Consider the following 5,371-nt stretch of genomic DNA (forward strand, 5'->3'; position numbering starts at 1 on the left):
AGGCAGATTCAAACGCTCGACTTCTGCTCAACAGTGGGCTCGAGCGGGTGTGTGGGAAAGGAGATCGCTTGAGCGGAGGCATTTGGCCGCTCAAGCGAAGTCAGGTAGAGTGGAACGCTCGATGTTTGCTCGACCCTCCGCTCGAGTGAATTTAGGCAGAGTTGAATGCTCGATGTTCGCTCGACACTCTGCTCGAGCGAATATTGCATTTTACAGATTAGTGTTTATTCCGCCGTCAGAGTATATAAATGATTTTTTACATCTTATGGCCGACTTTTGGCCTGGAAAATTTTGTTTTGATTAGAGAAACACTTAGAATTTATTTTTCCTTTGATTTTCATTCAGATTTGGAGAGGAGGATTCACACAATTGATCATTCACACAGCTACATAATTTCCACTGGATCATTCACTCACACAGCAGCAGATTGAGGAACTCCTTGAGGGGTCCAATCGCCACTGCAGCTCAGCCTCCTCTACCGCTTCGAATCTTCATCTCCATTCAATTGGCTTGATCTTTTCAACTCCCTACTTGCTATTTCATTTCAGTTTTGAGTTTCTGAATTATTGACCGGTGCAAAACTGCAAGTGCACAGTATTGTAGTTTTATAGTAAAGTAATAAGAAGAGTATCGTCCTCAGGGATTGGTACCTTACTCTTGCCAAATACCAAAATTATATTAATCTCAATTTTATCTAGAGGAATCGCTAAGGTTTTTGTAGTTGCAAATAAAACTAGATCAACTCAAAGAGAAATAAGCAAAGAAAATAAAACTGATGTTCAAAGATCAAATTCAATGGGGAAGAAAACTTCTAGGAAATCGATTTCACCTAATTCTTCACTATGCTTTTCTCATCCAGCTAATTTACTTAAACCTCTTTTGTCTATTAGCAAATCTCTAATTCATCCAAAAGCCTCTTTCGATAGTCAATTGGAATTGACTCTTGGTTATTAATTCACACAAGAATATGCAAATTCAATAATCAAGAACGCAATAAGATCAATAATTTAATGACTACATAGGTTCATACAAGTCTTTCGATCTCTATACTTACCTATGCTGAAATATCCAAGATCTACCCTATGATTCCCTCTTTCGATAGCAAATCACAAGATTACTTATCATCTAATCAATGGCCAGTTAATTAGAAGCAATAAATTCAGAATAAATCAGATAAACACAAAGAGAATTGCATTAAATTAGCATAGACAATCAAGCATAGTTCGGAAATAGGTTACATCGTTTTCCTAGAATGAAGAAAATTTAGCTCATGCTAGAAATGGAATTCAACATAAACGAATTCACCATAATTGTTCTAAGAAGATGGGAAGAAGAAAATAAACACTGAAAAATCCTCCTTGCAGCCTCAACTCGTCGTCAAAAGCTCAAGGGAACGATTCAACGCTTTTCTCTCGTCCGTGCTCGTGTATGATTCCAACGTACGTGCAATAATTGGAATTCCGTCTCCAAAACAAATGAATTGAATCCTTCTAGCTGTGTTTTTCTATCCCAAAGAGTGCTCTCCAGTCAAAAAACTCACGGCCATAGAGTGAAAAATTGCTTTTATATGGTCTCACGGCGGAAAACCCTAATTCTGTCAAAATACGATGTTCGCTCGAGCGGGGTGTCGAGCGCACGTCGAGCGTTCGACTCTGCCTGATTTCGCTCGAGCGGCCAATGTCTCTGCTCGAGCGAACCTTGTTTTCCAGCAACTCGCTCAAGCTCCCTGTCGAGCGGCAGTCGAGAGTTTGAATCTGCCTGAATTCGCTCGAGCGGCCAAAAGCTTCCGCTCGAGCGAACTTATGAATTCTGCAATATGAAATTTTGCAAGTCATCAAATACCCCCAAACTTACAAATTTGTTTGTCCTCAAACAAAAAGAAAAATAAATGATAGTTTAGGCAATATCCACTCGACTCCAAAGAGAAGTATCATCACTCACCAAGCTTTTATGAATTTAGATTTCATCTCTAGTATCTTACTCTTTTAACATCAAAGATAGCAAGAAAATCAATCAAAAATTTTGCAATTTGTCAAGCAAGAGTTAGGCGTTTACTTCAACCTAAAGCTAAGACCTTGAGTGTGTGTATGATATAGTCAATTTAACCTCAAACCACCTGCAAACTCAGATAAAAGTAGAACAACCAAAATCAGAAGAATTCTCTTAAAACTTAACCCCATAAGTCCAATTTTCAGAAATCCTCTCCACTAATGTAGTCAACACCAAAATCAAAGATCAAAAGGTCTTTATTAAGGTTGTAATGATAGGCCACAGGGTGAGGGTTAAGAAAGAACTGGATATGGAAAATCAAAACAAACTGGGAAAACACTTAGTGAAAAGAACACTAAAAGAGATACCCTCATGATTCAGATCACAGCTCTTTCTTGGCAATATGCTCATACTTGTGGCATTATTATTGCTGTAATCACTGAAGCATTACCAACAATTCCTTTAACAACATCTGAGGTGATACATACTCCGCTTAGTGACTTCTCTTTCTTTTTCTTTCTCTTCTCTTCTTCTTCCTCTTCTTTTTTTTTTTTTTTTTTTTTTTAATTTTTAAATCACTTCCTTTCTTCTTCTTTTTCTTCTTTGATCAAACAGAGCAACCATAATACGGTTCATCATGAAACCAATTTTCTCTTTTAAATGCAACTCTCCACCAAAGTATTTTCTCAAACTATCAAAGGTAGATTCATTGTTTTTCAGGCTTAAAGCTGGCATGGTTTATGTAGTTCAAAGAATAAATAAAGGCTCATGAAGGCTCAAGGGGGTTGACTATGGAAACACACCATGTAATGATGGCATGACATTTAGGATGGTTGGGAAAGCTTTTTGGTTATGCCAAAGAAATGCCTAGATCATTTCTCTAATATTTGGTCTCAACTAGGATTTCGCCTCAAGGACCCATCAACGGATTCTAGAGCAAAGTAAAATCGAACCTCCCTTTTTCAATTAATTCAACTTCTTCTCTTCATAAGCAAAATGGAATAAGAGAAAAATGACTATGTGCTCAATTGTGTTCAAGGTCAAAGATTTAAACCAAAGTACCCACAAAACTTCACTTGACATAAAAGAAATTTTTTTGAAAATTTTTCTCAAAACCATCTTCAATCACAAATTTCAGAGTCATAGAGAATTCAATCTTACTCCAATGCATGCTTGGTAAGAGAATCAAACAACCCATCAACAACCCAAGACTTATAAAACAAGAGGATCAAATGATTATAGGAGTTTACACCCCCAAACTTAAACTAAACAATGTCCTCATTGTAATGCAAAAGTAAAAAGGATTGAAGAAATAAAAGGAACTTCCCTGGTTGCATGATGAATCTTCCGCAGTTTAAAATTTTTCAGCTCTTTATTCATGCTAAATAAACCTGCATAAAAAACCAATTTATTAAAACTTAAATAAATAAAGATAATAAAATAAATGAAAGAAAGAAAGATAGATCTATGGGTTGCCTCCCATAAGCGCTTGTTTTAAAGTCTACAGCCAGACTTTTCAATGATCATCAATTAGGATCTCCAAGAGGAATAAATGCATAGTTCCTCTCCATTTGCTCTCCATAGTAGTGCTTCAATCTCTGACCATTAACTCTGAAAGTATTCCCAGTCTTGTCCTTCAAATCTACTGCTCCAAAAGAGAAAACTTCATGAATTGTATAAGGACCCGTCCATCTTGATTTCAACTTTCCTGGAAAGAGTTTGAGTCGTGAATTGAAGAGTAAAACTTGTTGTCCTGGAGCAAACTCTCGCCTGAGAATTTGTTTGTCATGCCACTTCTTCGTCTTTTCTTTATAGATCTTTGCATTTTCATATGCATCATTCCGGAACTCTTCCATCTCATTCAATTGAAGAAGTCGCTTTTCACCTGCTGCCTTCAAATCAAAATTAAACTTTTTTACAACCCAATAAGCTCTATGTTCCAACTCTACAGGAAGATGACATGCCTTTCCAAACACTAATCGGTATGGAGACATCCCGATAGGTGTTTTAAAGGCTGTATGGTATGCCCACAAAGCATCATCAAGCTTCTTCGCCCAATCCTTTCTATTGATTTTGACCATCTTCTCAAGGATGTTCTTGATCTCTCTATTTGAAATTTCAGCTTGACCATTAGTTTGAGGATGGTAAGCATGTGTTATCTTGTGCTTCACACCATATTTAGACAGAAGATTCTCAAACAACTTGTTGCAAAAGTGAGTCCCTTCATCACTAATAATAGCTCGTGGAGTGCCAAATCTTGTAAATATGTTCTTGTGCAGAAATTTGAGCACTACCTTTGCATCATTTGTTGTTGTAGCAATTGCTTCCACCCATTTTGACACATAGTCAACTCTAATAAGATATAAGCAAAACCAAAAGAAGGAGGAAAAGGCCCCATAAAATGTATTCCCCAAACATCAAACAACTCAACTTCTAAGATACCTTTCAATGGTAACTCATGACGCCTTGAAATATTTCCCATACGTTGGCACCGGTCACAAGTTTTCACCAAAGTGTAACTATCACGAAAAATGGAAGGCCAAAAGAACCCACTTTGAAGTACCTTAGCTGCTGTACGGGTGGCTCCAAAGTGTCCTCCATATGATGAGGAATGGCAATGATGGAGGATGTCTTGCATCTCTTCTTCCGGCACACATCTTCTAATGATTTGATCAGGGCATCTTTTGAACAACAAAAGCTCATCCCAAAGATAGTGATTCACATCATGCAAAAATTTCTTACGTTGATGGTAAGTAAGATTAGGTAGTAAAACTTTACAAGCTAGATAATTAACAATATCAGCATACCACGGAAGCTTGATCTCACATGCAAACAACTGCTCATCAGGGAATGCCTCTTGGACCACTGAATCTAGTCTTTCTTCCTCTTGCTCTAACCGAGAGAGATGGTCAGCCACTAAATTTTCACTTCCTTTCTTGTCTCGAATCTCCAAGTCAAATTCTTGAAGAATGAGGATCCAACGAATTAGCCTTGGCTTAGCATCCTTCTTGCCAAACAAATAGCGAAGTGCTGCATGATCAGTGAACACTATCACCTTTGTCCCAATGAGATAAGACCGAAATTTGTCACAAACAAACACCACAGCAAGCATCTCCTTCTCAGTTGTCGTATAATTCAACTGAGCTTCATTCAATGTCCGGCTTGCATAATAGATGGCTCTAAACAGCTTGTCTCGCCTTTGCCCCAACACTGCTCCAATTGCAAAGTCACTTGCATCGCACATAACTTCAAAAGGTTGACTCCAATCAGGCACAATCACAATTGGTGCTGAAATTAGCTTCTCCTTGAGTGCATTAAAGGCCTGCAAACAAACAACATCAAAATCAAATGCAGAATTTTTCTCAAGAAGATTACATAATGG

The sequence above is a fragment of the Carya illinoinensis genome, chromosome 10, assembly GCF_018687715.1.
Source record: "Carya illinoinensis cultivar Pawnee chromosome 10, C.illinoinensisPawnee_v1, whole genome shotgun sequence".
NCBI classification, from domain to species: domain Eukaryota; kingdom Viridiplantae; phylum Streptophyta; class Magnoliopsida; order Fagales; family Juglandaceae; genus Carya; species Carya illinoinensis.